This window comes from Motacilla alba, chromosome Z (assembly GCF_015832195.1).
Source record: "Motacilla alba alba isolate MOTALB_02 chromosome Z, Motacilla_alba_V1.0_pri, whole genome shotgun sequence".
In the NCBI taxonomy this organism is placed as follows: Eukaryota; Metazoa; Chordata; class Aves; order Passeriformes; family Motacillidae; genus Motacilla; species Motacilla alba.
The window spans coordinates 69,170,277-69,194,385 of record NC_052046.1 but is presented as its reverse complement, the minus strand read 5'-3'; positions in this window follow the sequence as shown (position 1 = coordinate 69,194,385).

Below are 24,109 nucleotides of genomic sequence, written 5' to 3'. Positions count from 1 at the left end.
TAGTTGTGTGAAACAGATGAAGCAGCACTGGGCCCAGTGCTATAGACTGGAATGTCTACAGGCTTGTCTGTTTATTTGCCGACTCTTCTTTGGCTTGCAGTGAAGTGGTGAGGTGGGACTGAAATTTTAACTTGTTTTTTGATAAGCACAATGATCAAGTTTCTGCAGAAAAAAAACCCAACAAAACAAAACAGCTGCTTATTGAGCCTTATGGAAGGCTATGTAACTAGTCATTTTCCTGATTCTAGAGAAATAATAGCACCTTCACAAACTACAATTGGGACAGAGAAGGCTGGAGTGTATTTAAGATATCATAAAGTGAGGCTCCTCACTTTCCTCTGGAAACAGCAATCCCACAGACTCTCTGAGTAATTACATTTTACATTTCTTCTTAGTTTTTCTTCTAGAGCTTCCTTACTCCAGTTTTAGTTCCTGATTTCTTTGCCAATATTCTTCAAGCAAGTTTATTACTTTCTCATGAGAAAGTGCCTCCTGTGGATTGGAAGACTTGTATTCTCTCTCTGCACAAAACTACTGCTGCTCCTTCATCCCTCCATCAGAAGCTGCATTTTGCAGAGCAATCTGTGTTCTGTATTTCCATCAGGTGGTTGACCATCACCAGTTAAAATTGTGTCAAACTGAAGTTTAACAGTACTGGGTAGAAGAGGAGCTTCAGGTATCTCACGAAGTCTCATTCGCCCAGTGCAGTTACAAAACAGATCAGTGACCTCAGGATCCTCTTGTCACATTTTATTATTCTATTTACCAATAAAGGAAAAAAAAAGGTCTCGTTTAACATGTAGGGTGATTAAAATAATAAAGGACTGTCATAGCCAGATAGGAAAAGTATACAATATATCACTTGTAAGAGCCTGCAATCCTTTTAACACACAGACTGCAAAATGATTGCAGTAATACTCTTCCTGGCAATATAATCTTGAACTAGAATCAGGAATTCTTCTCTTCCCAGTTAAGCATGGTGGGCTCCACCTTCAAAATGAGTGTGTGAAAAAAATCAGGCACAGAAGAGTTGGTCTGGATAAAAAAAGAAATGCATTTGGATCTGCAGTATCACTCTGTGTGGGTCAGTCTGCACTATGTTCAGTACACCAGCTAGGTAGTTGTAAACTTACAGGTCATTTTAGAGATCTTTGAACAGCTACAGTTCTGCTAAATTTAAAATTAATTTAAAATCTGTTATCTTGTAAAAAATACAAAGTTCCCCCCTCCATTTTTCTCCTCCATACTATTTTCCTTGTTTTTCAGAGAAATTGGAGGAAAACCTTATATTTCAAGAGGCCAGACTAAAGAAATATTCAGTTCTCACTAAACAACAACACAAAACAAAAACCCTGGGGCCTCGAAGAATGAATAATACATGATGTAATTTTCTCCATTAGAAAAAGGAAATATGGGAAGCAGTCTTGCATTTTGTGCAGTTGTTACGGGCACGGATCAATACCAAGCATGGTACAAAGCCAGCAAGTGGGTGCATTATTGTGGTAATTTTCCCTCAGAGTTGCCCAGATGAATGGCAGGTTTTCACTAGCACTGCCAGAGCCAAGATGTGCTCTGTGCTTGTGTGTGCACGCTGCATGGGAGGAATTGGAGTAGCTGCTCTCTCTGTAGTCTCTTCATGGAGTGCAAATCCTCTTTAAATTCTCAACACTTGAAGCTCAAGGCCTGAAAACCTGAAGTAAGTTTAACAGGAATGTCACAGAATCTTTCCATTATCCAGTCTTTCTGCCCCTTCATCCTGCACAGGCATCAATTATACTGCCTGGCACCATCTAGAGTTCATTTTTCTGCACAGAATTAAACAAGAAAAAACATCTTTGAAAAGTTCCTGAAAGGAATTGTGCATAAAAGTAGAAGTGTTCCAGTAATACTTGGCACATGGGTTGGGAGGCACGAAGGATATGTCCACTTCAGCTTTGGTTGTTTTCACCTTGCTGAGAAGGAACTATGGTTTCACTCCCCCGCCCCCCTTCCCCTTCCCTCTCTTTTTTTCTTTCTTCCTTCTTTCCATAGTACTGCTCCTGAATTTTCATAAGACATCCTTTGTAAGGTGCAATTCAATTAATTCCATTGAAGAGGGAATGACTATTACCAGGGTAGTGAATATCTCGATGTCTGTTATATCTGTATGTGAGTATATATGTTGTATATATCTGCTATTGTGAGTGTCTGTTACTTCAGTTCACATTTTTTAAATGTGAACGACAAAAACATCCTCCAAGGGAGACTGAGAGAGGTGCTTCAAAATTTGGTTCTGAGTGTCAGTCTTCTAACACTTCCCCATGAAAAAGAGTAAAATCAGTCATGATACAGTTCAGAAATCAAAGTGTCAGTGGAAAGAACTGAATATTAAACATGGTTCATTTCCTGAGAGTCAGTTTATAACTTGAACATTCAAAGTGTTTCTGTAACAGTTCTGTTGATGAGCATTGTTTGTGGTAATTCTGAGCAATTGGGTGAATTCTTTTTCTCTAAAGATGAAAACAGAAGTGGCAAAATTAATAATTGGAGTAGGAAATGTCATATAAGAACTTACTACAATCCGTAATATATTGAAGAGTGATATTAAAAAAGTAGGTAGATGTGGCTCCCTGACTATGATTGTAGCCCTTGTTTCTTTTCAGCTGATAGTTTCTGTATGTGATTAAATCTTACCTTTTGTGACACTGTGGGATGTAAACCTGCATCTGTTATAAAAAGTAACATCTGACACTTTTTTCCCATGCAGATTCTCTTTTTCCTACAGGCCGATGCAGGGAAAACAGAGGTGCCAGAAACATGTTATGTATCCTCTGGCCGGCTGCCGGCCTCGGGCAAAGTTGCCGGTGATGTCTCCATGGCCACAACTGCTTGGCGCAGCAGGCTGAGCCTGTGGGAATCCATAAAATCAGAGGGAAAGCTGCAAAAGACAGGCCTCAGAGACAGCAGAGCTGTGATTAGAGCTAAGCAGTAGCCATGAGATAGGTCAACAGAAAAATTATTTAAGAAGTAGAAAAGTAAGGACATTAGAACAATGGTCTGTGTATTAACACTTGTCTAGAATAACTCCCTAAGCTGCAGAAAAGTATATCTAGAGAGATATTAGGAAGTTCTAAGCTTAATAATGGAGCTCTGTGTGTTGTATCTTAAGGCTTACAAGCAGATATTGTATTTGAAATAAGCAAACATTGTTTTAACCAAAGGCACGCGTGCTTATAGTGATTGGATAGAACCACTGTCAATATGCTTTTGCTTTGTGTGATTGGTCAAAAAACTTATAAAGTAAGTTGTAACATTAAGTTCTTGGTCTGCTGCCTGGGATGTGAGCTATTGGCATCTTTCCATTGTCATAACCATGTAATGAGACTGATGCTGAAAAATAAAACAGCTCAAGGCACATTCCTAGCAGTCCCATCCCGTTCGTGATTTGTACATAGCCCCCGGCCGGTGATAAAGCCCAACACCAGGAGCAGCTCTCCATGAGCCCAGGAACGTTATAAATGACCCAGACCCCAAGTGGGAATGAGTTATAGGTGTTTAATTGAGAACAATAAAAAATCAGCAAAGCAAAAGGGACAGTGCTGGTGCGTGGCAAAATGCCAGAGGCTCGTGCACAAAATGGCGGCTCTGGCTTTTATACCCTTGATATTGCATCAGCTTTATGCATTGTGAGAAACGACGTCTCACTTCTTAAAATTTTAAAAGGTTTCTTGAACCACAACAAGAGACTGAATAAGGAAAAAGGGACAGCAATGGGTGCTTAGCAGCCAGAGGCACACCACCCTCACCTGTAACAATCCTTATATATGCTATTGCCACACCAACCCCCTGGTAAGCCGACCCTCCCCACATTGGTGCACATGGCACTCTTCCGACCCAGCTCCTCCTCTGTCCCGCTTCTCACAGTCTGAGCAGTCTTGCTTTGACTTTCCCAATGGTTGGAGATCAACTTTCAACATTACAAAACTCATATATAAAAACATCAGACTTCAACAAAACTTCTTTTAACCTTATAACATAAATTTAATGTTTGTGAGAGCCAACACTGCACTATCTGTTTATTAAATGCATATTTATTTTTGGTTTTAGATAGTCTTGCCCTATGTCACTCTTTTCAGCACCGACAAAGTCTCATTGCTGTGGTCATCAGAGTCCTAAGTGGATCAAATTCTACTCCTTTTAAGTTGTGTCTCAAAAGTTTGTCTAGGAAGAGTCTTTCTGTTGTGGTGTGCGTTCGGTTCCATTTGTATTGTTCCCCCCATTTGTATTACTTCTCCCAGTTTATGATATTCTCCCCGGTTTGTAATCCCAAACTTATGTTGATGGTTCAGCCCTGGTTTCCCCCTCTCCCTGAGTTGGTCCCCTCCAGTTCTGGGCAAGCTGCCAAGCCCTTGTCCCCACCCCGGTTCCCTTGACGACTACCCCACTTGTTACATTCTCCCCTCCTCCCAGGCCCTGTCCATCTCCCGAAACCCCACCTATTCTTCCAGAATCTTCTCCCTTTCCCTGAGGGTGATTGGACAGGAACCCCGGGCCCCTCCCCAGTCTGTGTCTCATTGGTTTTAGTCCATGTCAGTCAAATGTCACCCCACTCTTTAGTTCTCCCCCATTGGTTGGCATAATGTATCAATGTCTGTGTCCACCCCCTTTATATACTGCTGTTTCTCGCTCCTCTTGGTCTTCCCTCGTGAACTCCCCGAGGGACAATAAACCTCTAGACTGCATTCACGTGTGGAGACCCTCTTTTCTCACAGCTTCTTCCACTCTTCGCCGCTCCCCGCTTGGCTGCTTTTCTCCTGTCGAAGGCGCTGCCCTGACGCCCCGGCGCATTGGGGTAGTGCCCCCCGCTGCTAGCTGCTGTTTGTGCTCCCAGCTAGCCGGTGCCGCCTCCTCCCCATCGCTGGGGGAGTAGAGGAATTTCGGCACAGCAGCGCGGCAGCTTGGCGCCCAACGTGCGGCCCGAGAAGATCGCCGGACCCCGCGGCAGGAGTCAACAGCCTCGTTAGGAGTTTCGCCTCCTTTTCGTGGACTGTTGGTCGCTCCGTGGTCGTCGAGCTACCCTGTACCGTGAGCAGACCCTGTTTTAAGGGTGGCGCTCCGGACAGGGGTTGGATCGACAACTTCCTCACCCAGAAGCCCATCCGGGAGGAAGCCTCGGACCTCGAAGTTTTTCCCCATTCCCCCGCTGGTCAGGGGTGAGTAGCTCCAGCTCTCCAACTTCGTGAGCTGTCCCCCGCCCCATCCCCCGGTTTCACCCGGTCGAGTCGGAGGTTTTGCCCTGGGCTCGGTGGGGTCGGGGCTAGCGGTTGGGGTTCCTTAGTTTGCGTTATTTTTCAGTTTCGCTTCGAGGTTTCGTTTTCGTGGGGCAGAGATGGGTGTCAAACTCTCTGTCCCTCAGAAAAGAGTTTTTATCCAAGTTGTGGGTACCCTTGGGGGGAGGGATGTTAAAATTGTTAAGAGGGAATTAAAAGATCTCGTCATATGGTTGTTCACTCAATTCCTAGAGATCTCCCCTGATTTAGTTAATGAAATAAGATTTTGGAATTCGGTCGGTGATAAATTAACGCAATTGGAAGCTAAGGGGGGATCCAAAAATAAAAAATTAGTTTATTGGAGTTTCCAAATTATAACTGCGTTGAGGGAAAAACAGAAATTGAGGGAACAACCACCCCCCAGTTCGTGTTCTCCCTACCCCCGAGTCCCAGACCCCCGTTCCACCCCTTCTCTCCCTAAAAATAAAGGGATCCTGAGGGGAGCAGCTCGCGAGGGCACCGCGCCGGTCTCCCACCATCTCCCGGGCTCTCCTCAGGGCTCCCTGACCCCCTGCCTCCGGAGTCCTGGCCAGACTTCGGAGGGCTCTTTCCAATCCCCAGAACCCTTTTCCCCCAAGTCCCCAGTTGTAAGACCTAAGGTTAGTTTTGCAGTTCCTGAGGGTGGCAGCCCCCAGACCTATCCCCAAGATGGCTCCCATGGAGCTCAAAATGGTGGCAGCCTCGTGGCTTTTCCCGCCACCAACCCTTCTTCTTCCCATAATCCCTTCCTCTCTCCCGCCAACCCTTTCCCCGCCCCTCCTCATTCTCATAACCCTGCCCCAAATTATGTTAATCCTTCTCCCAACCCCCCACCTTCTTACACGCCCCTTTCTCCTCCCTCTTCCCAAAACCCGCCCTTCGTGCACGCCCCTCAGGCGGAGCCGATTCCACCGGCTCCACCCCAAAGCTCCGCCCCGGTTCCCACACCTGGCCCCTCCCCTTGGCCCTCTGGTTCCCACGCCCCGCCTTCCGGTTCCCACGCTCCGGTTTCCGGGGGTGTGAACCGGGGGGATTTAAACACTGGTGCGCCGCCTCTAATAACTGCGGCCCCAGTTTCTTATCAAAAGGAAGGTGAAGGGCCCACCCGGGCGCAATGGACCCCATTCCCCCACTCCACCATTAAAGAATTGTGTAAGGCTCAGAGGGAGTTTTCCCGGGAGAGTGAGTACTTCCGGGGGCTCCTTCGGGCCTCTTTGTTAGAGACCACTGTTGTACCCGCGGATTTGCGGATGCTTTTTTCATGCCTCCTCAACCCCACTGAATTTCTAGTGTGGGAGGAGGCGTGGAAAAAGGGAATAAGGGATATTCTCCCGGACTTGTGGGAGAATACCCAGACTGCCACGACTCCAAGTGGTGAAGCGGTTTGTACCAACCTACTGGTCGGTCTTGGGAATTGGGCCGACGGGGCGACCCAAACCAGGGTTACCCCCCGTCAGGCGCTCCGGGAGAGCGCCAAGGTGGTCGAACGGGCTTTCCTGGCGCTCAGGCCAATTACACCAGCCCTCACCTTCTCAAAAATTTGCCAGGGGCCAGAGGAGCCATTTATTGTTTTTGTTGAGCGCCTCCGCAGGGCCATTGACCAGCAGGTCCAGGCGGAGAGCGCCCGACTGGAGATCCTGACGGAAATGGCACACGCAAATGCCAACGCGGCCTGTAAAGCTGCCATCCTCAGTCTCCCACTCGATCCACCTCCTACCATCCAGAAGATGATCGAGGTCTGCCAGAGAAAGGTGCCATCGATCCTCAGGGAGGACCCTGGAGCAAGAACATCAACGCGCCGGGTGTCCTTCGCTGAGGCGGCAGACCTCGGTGGAGACGTGATGGCGGCACAGCGGACTCCAGCACCAACGAGAAGACCAGGCTAGGGACAGTGCCACCTGTGTGGCGACCCGAGCCATTGCCCGACTGCCCCCTGCGAAACCAATTCCATGAGTTTCGGAGGAGGCAGGCGGCATCCATGGCAGGGAATGATGTACCACCAAAAAACTAAGTGTCGAGCGCAACCCCTCCTTGCGTGAAGACACAAATGAGGCGGGAAATAACATCACTAGAGAGGGGAATTCAGGGAGGGGGCCCCAATCCCGCACCTTACCTTTTCCTAAATCACCGGACGTGACAATTTTACCGATGGAGACATTACCAGTTCTGACTACATCTTCCTGTGTCTCGCCTTACAGGTTGCGACTGGCTGAGTCGATTAACATCCGAGACTCACAGTGCAGGCTCGCGATGGTCGCGTTTCAGGCACCAGGTACTTGGTTTCGAGTCGGATGTAAGTGCGTTGTGGTAGGAGACACAAAATTCACCCCCCCGGAGATCACTATCATTCCGGGAATGCTGCCAGCCAACACGGAAAAGTTTGCCATCGGAGTCATCTGCATTCACCCACCGGTATTCTTGCCTAAGGGTCAGATTATTGCGCAGGCAATTCCAGTTACCCTGTCGGAGTTCTGGCAGTGTGAGCAGGAGGCGCACAGTAACACCTCGCCTCCCACCCTAGACGTGTGCTGGACACAGGCGTTAGGGCGTGGGAAGCCTCGGCTCACCTGCCAACTCACAAATAAGGGTCAAACAACCAGAGTAAATGGAATGTTGGACACGGGGGCAGACGTGACAATCATTCCCGCGAGGGAATGGCCGTCACAGTGGGAGTTGCAAAGCGCTGCTGGGCGAGTCCAGGGCATTGGGGGTGTCCAATTGGCAAAACAATCGAAAAGCGTGGTTCAAATTAAGGGGCCGGATGGGCAATTGGCTTCTATTCGCCCATTCGTTTTAGATTACGCGGAACCCCTGTGGGGGAGAGATGTTTTGGCCCAGTGGGGAGCCACAATTGACCTACCCAAGGCTCCTCAGCTTTTTCAGTAGTGGCCACTGAAGAGCGCCCTACCCAAAAATTGACATGGAAATCAAATTCGCCTATCTGGGTAGAGCAGTGGCCGCTGAATAAACAAAAATTACAGGCGCTCACGGAGCTCGTGGAAGAGCAGCTAAAAAAAGGTAACATCGTGGAGTCCACGTCACCGTGGAACTCCCCCGTCTTTGTCATTAAAAAACCCAACAAAGACAAATGGCGGCTTCTCCACGACCTTCGCCAAATTAACAATATTATTGAAGATATGGGCGCTCTCCAACCAGGGATGCCGTCCCCAACCATGCTCCCTCAGAATTAGAATTTGGCCGTTTTAGATATAAAGGATTGCTTTTTCCAAATTCCCCTGCACCCGGACGACGCTCCTCGCTTTGCCTTCTCGGTTCCCACCATCAACCGAGAAGCCCCAAGGAAGAGATACCACTGGCGAGTCCTGCCGCAAGGCATGAAGAACAGCCCCGTGATTTGCCAGCGGTATGTCTCTTCCTTGCTGTCCCCTGTCCGTGAGGCAGCAAAAAACGCCATCATATTGCATTACATCGATGATATATTGGTTTGTGCTCCTGACGACAACACACTTACCCATGCTCTTGCCCTGACAATCGATGCATTGACTTCTGCAGGGTTCGAGCTTCAGGAAGGAAAGATTCAGAGGATGCCACCTTGGAAGTACCTTGGCCTGGAAATCACCAAGCGGACCATTGTTCTGCAAAAATTGGCTATCAATACTAAAGTGTCCACTTTAGCGGATGTCCACCAGCTGTGTGGGGCTTTGAATTGGGTAAGACCTTGGCTGGGTATTCCTACGGAAGACCTAGCCCCCCTTTTCAATCTTTTGAAAGGGGGAGAGGAGCTCAGTTCTCCCAGGACCCTTACCCAGGAGGCCGCCACAGCCTTAGAAAAGGTACAGAAAAACATCTCGCAGAGACAAGCGCACAGATGCCACCCAGACCTGCCCTTCAATTTCATCATCCTGGGAACCCTGCCACACCTCCATTGGTTGGTTTTTCAGTGGGACCTGTCAGCTAAAACATCCAAGGACCGAGGCTCGAGGGACCACCTCTTGATTATAGAGTGGGTGTTCCTCAGTCACCACAGGTCCAAGAGAATGACAAGGCCACAAGAGTTGGTGGCTGAGTTGATCCGGAAGGCCCGCTTCCGGATCCGGGAATTGGCTGGCGTTGATTTCACATGCATACATATCCCAATTCAATTAAATTCGGGCCATTTGACAAAAGCCATGTTGGAACATCTCCTCATGGAGAACGAAACTCTCCAATTCGCTCTAGACTCATACACCGGTCAAATTTCAATTCACAGACCGGCCCACAAATTATTCAATCAAGATGTCCAATTCAAATTGTCACTAAAAAGAATTCAGAGCCGGAAGCCTTTAAAGGCGCTGACCATTTTTACTGACGCGTCCGGAGCATCCCACAAGTCAGTGGCGACTTGGAGGGATCCTCAAACTCAGCAATGGGAGACCGATGTTGCTACAGTTGAGGGATCACCTCAAATTGCTGAGTTGGCCGCAGTTGTCAGGGTCTTTGAAAGGTTCTCTGAGCCCTTCAATTTGGTTACTGATTCGGCTTATGTTGCCGGTGTTGTGTCTAGGGCGGAGAGTGCAGTCCTACAGGAGGTTCCGAACATGGCTCTCTTTCAGTTGCTCTCAAGATTAATAGATCTGGTCTCCCGTCGAGAGCAACCATTTTATGTTATGCATGTGAGGTCACACACCGACCTCCCGGGGTTCATCGCGGAGGGCAATCGGCGTGCCGATGCCCTAGCCACCCCTGTTGAGATGGCCCCACTTCCCGACGCCTTTCAGCAGGCAAAACTCAGCCACCAGCGGTTCCATCAGAATGCGCCCAGCCTGGTCCGTCAATTCCATCTGACGAGGGACCAGGCAAAGGTGATTGTGGCCACATGCCCACAGTGCCAGGCCTTTCAGCTTCCTGCCATCAGCGCCGGCGCCAACCCAAGGGGGCTTCACAGTTGTGAAGTTTGGCAGATGGATGTAACCCACATCCCATGTTTTGGCAGATTCAAATACGTGCATGTCTCTGTGGATACCATTTCTGGGGCCGTCTACGCTTCTGCCCACACAGGGGAGAGGACAGCAGATGTCAAAAAGCATCTGTTGCATGCCTTCTCCGTGTTGGGCATCCCTAAAGAAGTTAAGACGGACAACGGGCCAGGGTACACCTCCAGGGAGTTCCGAAGCTTCCTGCAGGAGTGGGGAGTGAGCCATAAGACCGGCATCCCTTACTCCCCAACAGGGCAAGCCGTGGTTGAGCGGGCCCACCAGAGCCTCAAACGTACCTTAGAACATCAGAAAGGGGCAGTGAAGGTGGAATCCCCTCAGATCCGACTCGCCAGGGCCTTATTTACCATCAATTTCCTGAATTGCAGTTTTGAGTGCCTGAACCCGCCCATCGTGAGGCACTTCAACACCAGCCGTGCAACCCAATTTAAAGACAGACCACCAGTCCTAATCCGAGATCCAGAGACATGGAGGACTGAAGGGCCCTTTGACCTGGTAACCTGGGGTCGTGGGTACGCTTGCGTATCCACCCCCGCCAGGCTCAAATGGGTCCCTTCAAAGTGGGTCAAGCCGTTCCTCCCCGGGAAGATGTTCAAGCCAAACGCCTCACCACAAGTCACCCAGTCAGCTTTGAGGCGTAAACGAACAATAGTCTCCGCCGCCGGTGCCCCCCAGGCTGAACCATCCCCCCATGAACCTTCAGTTTTAACCTATTTTCTTCGCTTATTTCAGTTGGACCCCGACTTTTCGGTTTGATGACGCTACTTTACCTCGTCCACCCATCCAGCACCTGGATCATCCCCCAGCCCAAGGCCAACGTGTGGCGGACCCTGGCGCAAGTGATGGGGCAAGATCACATCTGCCTTTCCACCGCCTCGGCAACAGACCCTCTGTCGACCTGCCTCGTGGGAATCCCTTTCAGGGCTGGAGAATTCCCTTTCCCCCTTTTCCCTACCCTAGAACCATTCATCTCGCAAGTTGGCCCCCTTAGACACTGGAATAGCCCTGAGCCCAGAGTTGTTTGGAGAGAGCTGCTGGCAGTTCTCAACCAAACCACTGAGGAACCAGCTGAATTTGAGTTACTCGGCTCCGCACAGTCTTCATTATGTTTTCACTTCTTCCCCTACCCTGGGTCCAGCCCCTTTATGGAGGTAAAACAAACCAATCAACAATATGAGGCCTCCAATTGGTGCCGTAACGATATTACCATCAGATCCCTATCCACACTTGATGACCGACCCAGGCTGCTGCCCAAGGGTATCTTTTTAATTTGCGGAGACCGAGCTTGGGCAGGCATTCCCTCTCGTCTGTCAGGAGGGCCCTGTACTTTTGGGTGGTTGACGCTGCTTTCCCCCAACCATACCCAAATTATGAATTGGAAAGAGAAAAACGTCACACAAAATTCGAATCGTACTAAGAGAAACACCCACCAGATTGACCCAGAGTGTGACTCGGAAATTGTACATTGGTCCAAACCAAAAAATATTGCGGTATCGGTATTTTTGCTGTGGGTGGCCGCAGCGAAAGCACTCGGGGAATTAGGTAACCTGGAGTGCTGGGTGGCTAAGCAAGCGAATTTAACATCAACTGCCCTAGCGGACCTCCTCGCAGATGAGGAAACAACGAGGCAGGCGACCCTCCAGAACAGAGCAGCAATCGATTTTCTGCTGCTGCTCCATCACCATCACTGTGAGGAGTTCGAGGGTCTGTGCTGCATGAATCTGTCATCGAGAGCAGAGGATGCCAGGTCCGTCATACGCAGGATGACGGAAGATTTGGCCAACGTAAAACAGCAAACTGAAGGCTGGTTGGAGAGACTGTTTTCCAGGTGGGGAATCTCTGGATGGGTGGGCTCTGTCTTAAGGACTGTCATCCTTGTAATTTTTATTATTTTATGTATTGCCCTGAGTTTTTCCGTGATATATAAGTTGCTCCTCCGTCTCCTGCCCACCACAACACCGCAAGTCAATCGGGTCGCCGTCCCCCCCTCCTCGGGCCCAGACATCCAGGAGTCACCCTACGAGGAGATGAACTCTGCTGCCGCATCCTCGAATGCACAGTGGTTCTCGGTCCCGAAGACCAACACCGGTACTGAGAGTTCGACTCAAGGAACTCTATGTCTGGACTCTCCAAACTTGGAGACTGGGTTTTAAGGACCGCTTTTAATTCGTTTTACAAAACAAAAAAGGGGGAGATGTTGTGGTGTGCGTTCGGTTCCATTTGTATTGTTCCCCCCATTTGTATTACTTCTCCCCAGTTTATGATATTCTCCCCGGTTTGTAATCCCAAACTTATGTTGATGGTTCAGCCCTGGTTTCCCCCTCTCCCTGAGTTGGTCCCCTCCAGTTCTGGGCAAGCTGCCAAGCCCTTGTCCCCACCCCGGTTCCCTTGACGACTACCCCACTTGTTACATTCTCCCCTCCTCCCGGGCCCTGTCCATCTCCCGAAACCCCACCTATTCTTCCAGAATCTTCTCCCTTTCCCTGAGGGTGATTGGACAGGAACCCCGGGCCCCTCCCCAGTCTGTGTCTCATTGGTTTTAGTCCATGTCAGTCTAATGTCACCCCACTCTTTAGTTCTCCCCCATTGGTTGGCATAATGTATCAATGTCTGTGTCCACCCCCTTTATATACTGCTGTTTCTCGCTCCTCTTGGTCTTCCCTCGTGAACTCCCCGAGGGACAATAAACCTCTAGACTGCATTCACGTGTGGAGACCCTCTTTTCTCACAGCTTCTTCCACTCTTCGCCGCTCCCCGCTTGGCTGCTTTTCTCCTGTTGAAGGCGCTGCCCTGACGCCCCGGCGCATTGGGGTAGTGCCCCCCGCTGCTAGCTGCTGTTTGTGCTCTCAGCTAGCCGGTGCCGCCTCCTCCCCATCGCTGGGGAGTAGAGGAAAGTTCGACACAGCAGTGCGGCATCTTTCCAATAGAAACTCATAAACCCCCATTACAACACACGAAACCATACTGTCCTTGTGAAAGCCAATTTTACAACTAGGCTATTGTAACAACATTAACCACTCTATAATGTATATTATTACCTTAATATTAACAACATTAAACACTTTATAACATATATTATGATACTAATATTATAAATATTATAATATTTAATATCAATTAATATAATACTTTGCAAAATCCAATTCCCACTAGCTTGTTTCTCACAGGCTCAAGGCAGTCTGAGCCCACTCTCCCACAAATTCAAGCCCTGAGGGGCTTGGTGTCACAATGCATCTCCTGGGGACAGCAGAGTCGGCCAGTGAGGTCAGTACATTATGACTGCACTGAGTCAGGAATGGAAGATTGACCATATGTTCATCAGAGAGCAGAGGAAATTCCAATTGTGCTTGACAACCTGAAACTACAGCCAATTAAAGTTCATCCTCGGACTCGGCGGTGGGAGGCTGACGTTGTAAGAATGAATAATGTTTCATCTCAAATTGCTGAACTGGCCGCTGTCGTCAGGGCCTTTGAGAGGTTCTCTGAGCCCTTCAATTTGGTGACTGATTCGGCTTATGTTGCCGGTGTGGTTTCAAGAGCGGAGAACGCCATCCTCCAAGAGGTGTCCAACATGGACCTTTTTAGGTTGCTCTCAAAACTAATCCACTTAGTCTCCTACCAAGAGCAACCATTTTATGTGTTGCATGGGAGATCACACACTAGCCTTCCAGGGTTCATTGCAGAAGGGAATCGACACGCCGATGCCCTAGCCGCCCCGGTTCAAATGGCCCCGCTTCCCAGTGCCTTTTCACAGGCAAAGATCAGTCACCAGAGATTCCATCAGAATGCCCCAGGCTTGGTTAGTCAATTCCAACTGACTAGAGACCAGGCCAAGGCAATTGTGGCCACATGCCCTCAATGCCAGGCATTTCAGCTACCATCCATCTCAGCAGGAGCCAACCCTAGAGGACTCAAAAGTTGCAAACTATGGCAATGCAATGTAACGCACATTCCCAGCTTTGCCAAATTCAAGTTCGTTCACGTCTCTGTTGATACCTTTTCTGGTGCCATCTACGCCTCCGCCCACACAGGGGAGAAGGCCTCTGACATCAAAAAACATTTAATTCAGGCCTTCTCTTTGTTGGGGATCCCCAAGGAAATCAAATCAAAAACGGACCAGGGTACACCTCCAGGGAGTTCCGGAGCTTCATGCAGGAGTGGGGAGTGAGTCATAAAACTGGCATCCCTTACTCCCCTATGGGACAAGCCATGGTGGAGTGAGCCCACCAGAGCCTCAAACAAACTCTGGAACATCAAAAGGGGGCGATGAAGGTGGAGTCATCCCAGATCCGACTCTCCAGGGCCTTATTTACCATAAACTTTTTAAACTGCAGTTATGAAAATCTGAACCCTCCCGTGGTGAGACTCTTCTCGGACCACTGAGAAGCGCACTTGAAGGTGAAACCACCGGTTCTGGGAAAGAACCCAGAAACCTGGAAGGTGGAGGGTCCCTTCGACTTGGTGACGTGGGGACGTGGATACGCTTGCGTGTCCACCCCCACAGGACTGAGACAGATCCCTTCCAAGAGGGTATGACCGTACCATCTGGGTTGAACTCTCAAAACTGGTGTCACAGGGCAGGTAGAGGAGGCGCCATGGAGACATAAGCGGAAAGGAAGCATGAAAACCGGTGTCCCCTGGGCTGAGCCTGAATCAACTGTCTCAAATTATTTTCTGCATCTGTACCCCGAGGCACTTAATTAAGTGTAAATGTTGTTTTTATTTTCAGCTGCTGGGAGAATGTTTTCGTTTGTGCTGTGGACCCTTCTTGCAATCATCCCTACCCACCCGGTGTGCCCTTGGGTCATCCCGAAACCCTGCGCTAACGTCTGGCGGACTTTAGCCAAAGCAATGGGGCGATGTTGTGGTGTGCGTTCGGGTCCATTTATATTGTTCCCCCCATTTGTATTACTTTTCCCCAGTTTATGATATTCCCCCCGGTTTGTAACCCCAAGCTTATGTTGATGGTTCAGCCCTGGTTTCCCCCTCTCCCTGAGTTGGTTCCCTCCAGTTCTGGGCAAGCTGCCAAGCCCTTGTCCCCTCCCCGGTTACCTTGACAACTTCCCTACTTGTTACATTTTCCCCTCCTCCCGGGCCCTGTCCATCTCCCGAAACCACACCCAGTCTTCCAGAAACTTCTCCCTTTCCCTGAGGGTGATTGGACAGGAACCCCGGGCCCCTCCCCAGTCTGTGTTTCATTGGTTTTAGCCCTTGTCAGTCTAATGTCACCCCACTCCTTAGTTCTCCCTCATTGGTTGATGGAATGTATCGATGTCTGTGTCCACCCCCTTTATATACTGCTGTTTTCCACTCCTCTTGGTCTTCCCTCGTGGATTCCCCTAGAGGTCGTCCTACAATAAACCCTCTGGACTGCATCCTCGTGTGGAGACCCTCTTTTCTACCGCTTCTTCCACTCTTCGCCGCTCCCCGCGTGGCTGCTTGTGCTCCTGCCGAAGGCGCTGCCCTGACGCCCCGGCGCATTGGGGTAGTGCCCCCCGCTGCAGGCTGCTGTTTTGTGCTCCCAGCTAGCCGGTGCAGCCTCCTCCCCACTACCGGGGGAGTAGAGGGCGATCGACACAGCAGCGCGGCAGGGCAAGACCACCTCTGCCTAGCAACAAGTTCTGCAGCCGACCCTCTTGCCACCTTTCTTGTGGGGATCCCGTTCTGGACCAACAACTTCCCCTTACCCTTTTTCCTATCCCTTATCCCAGAATTTACCCCCGCAAACCGTCCGGAGCCCAGGGTCATCTGGAGGGTGTTACTGGCCGCTCTAAATCAGATAAGGAACCCCCAGAATTTGACCTGCTCGGCTCCTCTCATGCCTCCCTCTGTTCTCAGTTTCACCCTCACCCAGGGTCTCGACCATTCCAAGAAATCCGCCAGGCAGATTCACAATACATCTCTTCTGCCTGGTGTGACACGACTGTCCACATAAACGTAGCATCAACATTCTATGGCCAACCCAGGGTGCTCCCGAAAGGAACCTTTTTTATTTGTGGGGAGTGGGCATGGGCAGGCATCCCCTCTCATCTATCAGGAGGACCCTGTACTTTTGGCCAGTTGACCCTGCTTTCTCCCAACCACACTCAACTTCTCAACTGGAAACAGAAAAATGTCACACATATTGTGGCCAGATCCAAAAGAAACACCCACCAACCAAATTCAGAGTGTGACGCCGAAATTACTCATTGGTCTAAACCAAAAAACATTGCCATATCGGTATTTTTACTGTGGGTGGCGGCGGCAAAAGCCCTCGGGGAATTGGGTAACATCAAGTGCTGGGTGGCTAAGCGGGCGAATTTAACATCAACTGCCTTAGCGGACCTCCTCGCAGACGGAGAAACAACAAGACAGGCAACCCTTCAAAATCGCGCAGCCATTGATTATCTACTCCTCCTCCACAACCATCGATGAGAGGAGTTTGAGGGCTTGTGCTGCATGAACCTGTCATCAAGGGCCGAAGACGCCAGGTTGACCATACATCGGATGACTGAAGATATGGAGAACATCAGACAGGAAACTTCAGACTGGCTGAGGAACCTATTTACAAAAATTGGACTTTCGGGTTGGGTTGGGTCCATATTACGCACAGTTGTAATTATTATTTTCATTCTGATATGTATTATTTTTGGAATTAGTGTTGTTTATAAGCTTCTGTTAAATTTTATTAAGTGAGTTACCACCACAGTTGATATTAACCATCTCACAACCCCTGGAGTGCTCCCAGTCCTTGATGAGGAAGATCAAAATACCAGTTCTCCCTGAGAAATCAAATTCCTACAAGACAAAATTGGTTTGGAGACACCTACCCAAACTTGGAGTACCTCCCCCGAGTTGAATTCACTTCTTTTTAATTTGTCTTATTAAACAAAAAAGGGGGAGATGTTGTGGTGCAGCATTTAGACCAGTTCAGTTCAAATGGTTTCTCCCAGTCTCCCTGCCATAACTATGTGTTGGTTCAGTCCCGGTTTTCCCGCCATGTTCCTGATTGGTCCCCTGCTCCCCAAGTTGAAGCTGTTACATTCCCCCACCCCTGTTGCTGTTGTTTTTTGCTTAGTCATTCTGTTGATCCCTCCCTAAAGCCTTGTCCATCACCTAATGACTCCGCCCCTTATTCCAGAATGTTCCTTCAAGCACGATAGGTGATTGGACTAAAGGAAAATACCCCTCCCCAGGCACGGGAGGGATAGCCTGGGAGGGATTCATTTGCTAGCCAGGCTGTCCGTTACGCTAGCACCTCCCTTTTAGTCTGTCCTTATTGGCTCTTTTGATGTAACCTCCCTTTTCTCCACCCCCTATATAAATCTCTGTCTCTTGTGAACTGGGTCTTTTGTTTGGTTGGTCTCCCTGGTGAATAAACTCTCTGGACTGCACCCTGACTTAAGACCTTCTTTTCACCACCTTGTCCTTCCTTCCGCCGTCGCCTGACTCCTGCAAGACACTGCTTGGAGCCTAGGGTCGCCTTGCCCGAAGCTCACCCAGGTAGTGCCCCTCCCTGCCACGTGGGCTGTGTGTCGGCTCCCACCTGGCACAAGCCTCCTCCCAGGACGGGGGGTAGAGCCTTTGCAGACGCAGCACTGCAGGCAGGAAAAAAGGGAAAGGAGCATGAAACCAGGCAGAGGAAGAGGAGGCAACAGCAGAAGCAGGGTTCATATGGGCACTGATCATACACGGGGATCTGGCAGCTGTGCTTAAATATAATCACTAAAGAACAGAACCAAACCAAACTATTCAACCTATCAAAGAATCCCCAAACCCAGGAAAAAATACACAGATGACACCAGGCTGACTGGTGTGGTTGGCACATCTGAGGGCTGAGATGCCATCCAGAGGAACCTGGACAAACTCAACATGGGGGCCATGGGAATGTCATCAGGTTCTACAGTGCTGCAGTTGCAACCCAGAAATCCAACTGTGTCCTGGGTTGGCCTTCAACATACCTTCCACTCAAAACTGACTCTAGAAATCCATGATTTCAGGTAAACTGAGCATCTCTTCCTGTTGGGGACTTGCTGTGTGTTTGGCATGTTTCATCCTCCAGGCCAACGGTTTGCCAAGAGACAGAAAACAACGAAGCTTCTCCTTCAAAATCTCACGAGCCATTACAGAGCTTCAAGGATTGAACTGTTTATTTCTTTAAAATATGAAAACACTGGCATTGTGCATGAAAGCAACATTACTTACCAGGGTCACCCATGCAACCTAAGATTAAAATAGGGATCTTGTATTCCAACACTGCAGGCAATTTTATCCCTTGCACAAAATGCTGTTCTACCACAAAGTTAGGTTCTTTTTAAACTCAAGAAATTTGTAGACCCCAAATTATGCTCCAGTTAATACTCTTCGTATTATGCTCCAGTTAATACTCTTCTTTGGGTCAATGCATATATTTGGAAGTTAATTACTTATCAGGGACTTCTATGTAACCTGAGATGGCAACAGGGATTCTGTATTCCATCACCAGCGCTGCAGGCAATTTTATCCCTTGCACAAAAAGCTCTTCTGTCACAAATTTTAGTTCTTTTTAAACTAAACAAGTTTCTGGACCACAAAACTAGTTGAAACACAGATGCCACTCATAAAACTCAATACCACTGCATTTAGTTGGAAGCTTAGATAGCAGCAGTCTTTTAAATTGAATTTCACATGAATCTAATATTTTCTATCATGTCCAAGAAACAGTTGTTGTGACTCATGCTTCTTGTGTCTGTTATGAATGCCAAGCAAATGCAATCTTTGCTCTTCTGACACAGCTCTCTATGTTCGTGATGTGGGCCAGTGAGTGCTGATGTGCAGGAGTTCTAGCTGATGGAAAGACAGGGATGAGGATGCAGCAGGCACAGTGCCAAGGTGACAGAGGGATGATCTATGACAGTGGCACTGAAGGAGAAGAGTTTGCAGGCAGGACAGAAAATGGCTCTCCATTTCACCTCTTCTTTCATCACTGCTAAGAATGCAGGGTGGAGCAAGCTGGGAACACCAGAGCATGGAGCCCTTTCCAGGCAGGGCTGTGTCTGCTGAAGGGGCAGAGGGAGCCCAGCAGGGGACTGAGCCCCTGTGATGGCAGTGAGCAGCTCTGGGCTCTGGTCACTGTTTGTGGCATTTTCTATTGAGCCATCTCTGAGGTCTTCTGTTGTGCTCTGTACTTCTAAGTGTGCATTCTTGGTGTTGGTTGTCTCCTGCACCTTTATTTCTCCAAATTACTGGAAGTTTTCAGCTGCACTGGACAGGAAATGTTGTGAAAAGGTTATATATTAATTCAGTCCCCTTAATTGTTTTTTTGCCAGAGGATTCTCTGAGTTTTTAAAGTCCTGAAGCCTTGATCACATTAAGTCAGATTAAAACTGAGAAGCAAAAAATGCTTTATGAAGTGTTGTATATGTTATCAAATTTAATTAATGTACTATATCCCATTTCCCTTATGTAAGGCTAGATGGTTCAGTCCTGGTTCTCCCCCTTCCAGTTAGTTCCTCCCTGATTGTGAGAGTTGTCAAGTTCTTGTCTCCTCCCTTGTTTCCTTGGAGATGTGTTATGTCATTACGTTACCCACTCCCCCGGATACCTGTCCTTCACCCAATGTTCCTCCCCTTGTTCCAGAAAGTTCTCCCCTTTTCAATGGGTGATTGGACCAGGAATCAAAGCCCCTCTCTACGTTATCTACTATTAGCCAGCCGGTCTTTCAGTTAAGAACAAGTCCCCTCCCAAGTTTCTCCTCATTGGTTATTGTATTGTATCCACCTTTGTGTTCCACCCCCTTTATATATATACCGATGTATCTCTGTACTCGGGGTCTTCCCTTGGTTGATTCCCCTGGAGACAATAAAGCTCTGGACTTCATCCCCAAGAGGAGGCCCTCTTTTCTTCTCTACTTCGTCCTTTCTGCTGCACATTGCTGCCTCCTGTCGAAGGCGCTTCCCGGATGTCCCTGGCGCATCCAGGCAGTGTCCCCCCCGCTGCTAGCTGCTGTGCCTCAAGCTAGCCGGGGCGACCTCCTCCCCCAGTCTAGGGGAGTAGAGGATTTTAAGACAGCAGCGCGGCAATGAAGTATTTTCATAGCACTGAAAAGAGGAGAGAAACCCTGGAAGTGGAGCTGAAATTCCCCATCCTTCCTAAGTGGAACCATAGCAAATAAAAAAAAAAATATAGAAAGAGGGAGGTAGTATTACTGAGAGCCTGGATCAGTCAGCCCACACCCTGTCAATATTCTGCTTGGCGAACCAACCAGTTCCTTATACAATCATGAAGATGTTTTTCATGGCACAGCTCACATGTGACTATGCAAAGGGCCGAGTTTGCCTCCCTAAAGGATGAAACTGGCAAATGGAAAGCCCTCAGCCTTGAAGAATTGCTGGCCAGAAAGCTGAAAACCTAAAATCACCAAAGCACAGGTGTTTAATCCATAGACCTGCTGTGTGAAGCCAGGCTGGATTATCAACATCACGCCAGTCAGGAGCTGCAAAGGCGTCTATCCACTATGGCAGCAGGGAATGATGCTCAGGTGAATTGAACTCACATACACAGTCTGACTCAGAAGGTCATTTGGCAGGCAGAATATCAAACATGGCACACTGTTAAATGTGGCAAGAGTTGGACTGAGGGTGTTATGATTTATTCATTGTGGTAGAGGTGGTCAAGAGTTGTATGTATTTGAAATTTGATTTTACGTGATGGTTCCTTCACTGGGCTTAATTTTCTTCTTCTTTTTTTTTTTCTTTTCTGAAATAAGATAATTCTGAATTTTAAGAAACTTAATTATAAATAAGACTGAAATGAGGGGATTTCTTTTTGGAAAGTGGGAGCGTTCTTCCCAGGAATGTACTATTCAGATGCTTTAACTCAGGTCAGGTGAGGACTGTCCAAAGACTGGAACCACTTGAGTGTCAAGGCCAGGGTCGCATGTGCTGTGAAGAATGAACCTCAGCAGTCTCAAATCTCAGTGTGCAGAGTTCGTGCAGACAAACAAACAAGAAATGCTCTGAGGAAAACGTCCCCATTCTCCCAGGAGCATGGCAATGACATTGCACCAGAGAGCAGGGGGGCACTGCTGAGAAATCCCCAACACTCAGGTGTTGATTTGCCCTTTGGTTTGCTGCTGGGTGTTCCAGACAAATTCTACAACTCTCAGATATGAGGCTTCAGCTGGATGAGGATGGATCTCTTCTCCCAAGAAACAAGGGACAGGAGGAGAGGAATTGTGCTCAAGGTGCAGCAGGTGAGGTTTGGGTTCACCTAGAGGGCAGTCAAGGGTGGTGAGCACTGGAAGATCCAGCTGCAGTCCCCATCCGTGTTCCTTTCAGTGATGGCTTTAGGGTGTCTGCAGCCTGGATCCAGAGTGCCCTGGGGGCGCCTGTGGCTGGCTTTGCACTCAGGGTGAGGATGCCCAGGAGGCACTGGGGCTGGCAGTGGGGACCAAGGCTGGGGCTTGTGGCCTGGCAGGTGTGGCTCTGGGGGCTGTGACATGCCAGGGCATGGGTCACAGTGGAAGCTGTGAGCAGGGGCATGGCCAGCTTGGCAGCTGAGTGACATGGTTGTGCTGGCTGTGACATCACAGAGGACAGGTCACACTGGCACCTGTGTCCAGGGGCAGCACTGGGCAGTTGGATCTGGCAGCCAGTGAGTGCACATGGAGGGGGAAAGCTGGGCTGGGAAAGGTGCCCTGGGGATTTAAAGCCAGAGTGAGAGCTGGGACCCTCAGGGCAGGGCACTGTCCCCAGGGCTGGGGGAAGAGGGGTTTGGGGCTCTCAGTGTGGCAGGTGCCCAGAGAGGCTCTGGGGACATTCCAGGTGCCACCAGCCCCCTGCTCCCTCCCAGCCAGATGAGCTGAGCCCCCTTTCTTCCACCAGGCCATGTCTCCAACACTGGCCTTCATCCTGGCCCTGTTAGCCACCCACGCTGGGCTGAAGGTGGAACTTCCAATTGACAAGCATGAAGAGAAACGGATGTTGGAGCGTGAGGAATATTTGCATCAGGAGATGGCTCGGCTCCTGCAGGAGATTGAGGGCAGCAGTTGGACCATGGAAGCCCTGCTCTGTTCTGCACTGGAAAAGCAGTGGCTCATTTGGGTCAGTGCAGTAGCCCTGGTTCTGGTTCTTACTATGGCTTGCTGGCTGGTCAGGAGAGGAAAGTGTGGATCTGCCAGCAGGATGAGGCACAAGGGATCCAGCAGCAAGGAGAAGGTCAGTGAACATGAGAAGGTCAAGGGTGCAGACTGGGGTGGCAGCACTTTGGCTGTGCCCAGCCCACCACCACTGGGCACATCCAGGATAAGGCTGGATTGGGCTGTCAGCAACCTGATCTAGGTGAGAATGTCCCTGCTCATTGCTGTGGGGTCACACTGGACAGCCTTTAAAGGTCACTCCCAAGCCCAGCTGTTCTGTGATTCTGCAGCAGGGCCTGCCCAGCACGAAGGTGCTGCAGGAGCTGGTGGACGAGCTCCTCGGTGTTTGCCGAGTGCTCTCCCGGAGGAGCTTCATGCCAGAGCTGCATCCAGCTGCCGGGACGGACACCAACCCTGCAGCCTGCAGCGTCTGGGAGAACAGCAGCACCTACCGCACGCTGGTCATCCTGCGGCCACCCCCCGGCCACTCCTTCAGCCCGGAGAGGAGCAGGAAGTGGCCGCCAGCCAGGCGCATCCGTGTGGCGCTGGAGTGCCTGTGCTGCGGGGAGCAGCTGCTGGGGCACACGTGCTTTCTGCATGCCTCTGGTGGCCAGCTGCCCAGGGATCAGGAGTGGTACCTGCTGGACACCCTCTGCACAGGCTCATACTTGGACGCGGAGAAAGTCACCCGCTGGGTGCAAGCCTTGGTGCTGTCGGCCTGGCTGCTGCTGCCGCAGTCGCGCCACTGCCAGCTCACGGCGCTGCCCTCCGGCAAGTCCTGCAGCTTCCGGCTGAGCGGCGCCTCTGGCCTGCACTGCAGCATCAAGATGGCTCTGGCCGTGCAGCGAGGCAGCTCAGGTGCCTACCTGAGCCTGGAGTAGGCAGCAGCCGGCTCTGCCAGCAGGCCAGAGAGCTGCTGCCTCTCCTTCCTAAATTCCACCCAAGCTGTGCGACAAATGGGATGAAATTTTAGTCCTTCTGTAATGAACTGCAGTTTTCTTTTTTGTTTTAATAAACTGAAGAATTTGTGGCAACTTTTGAATACCGGTGGAATAACTTGTACTTTTTTTAGACTGGACTCTGTCTTTAACTCCTCTAACTCTCATGGCTGACAGAGCTTTTGTTGCAGACCTGGAAAGGGCTTCAGGGGCCCTTGGCTGAGGATGGGGATCAGGGCTCAGGGAAAAGAACCAAAGGGCTCAAGGCAAAGGCCGAGAGGGCAGAGCTGCCACAGCGTGGCACAGAAAGAGCCTCGTCTCCTTCTCAACCTGCGCCATCTGCGCTGCCGCTTGTGGCGCCGGCGGCTCCTCTTGCTGCGGGGCTCCAGGGCGTCCTGGGGGCCGGGGCCCTCCTCTTTCAGAACCGCTGGAGCCTCTGAGGTGAGCAGCTCCTTCTGTGGCCAAACAGGGACAGGCTGCCCTGGGCACGGCGAGCTGCTGCCATGGCCAGCTCCTGCCTCTGCTCTGGGCTCTGCTCCTGGCCTGTGGGCACAGACATGGCTGAGGGCTGCCCGGGAGCCACAGTGGGGCTGGATGCTTGCTGCACTACCACAGAATGGCTGGCCGGGCTACTGCTCTCTGTGGCTTCTGCCCACCACCAGCCAGGCACATCTGTGTATCACTGGAGTGCCTGTGCTCTGAGGAGCAGCTACTGAGGCACACATGCTTTGTCCATGCCTCTGGTGCCAGGTGTTACTGAGTACTAGCTGGTTTTTGATAAGTAAATTAACCAGCCCCTGGGCTGACTTGCTGCTGTGTGCCTTGAATCCTGGGGTGCAGGCTGAGGTGGAG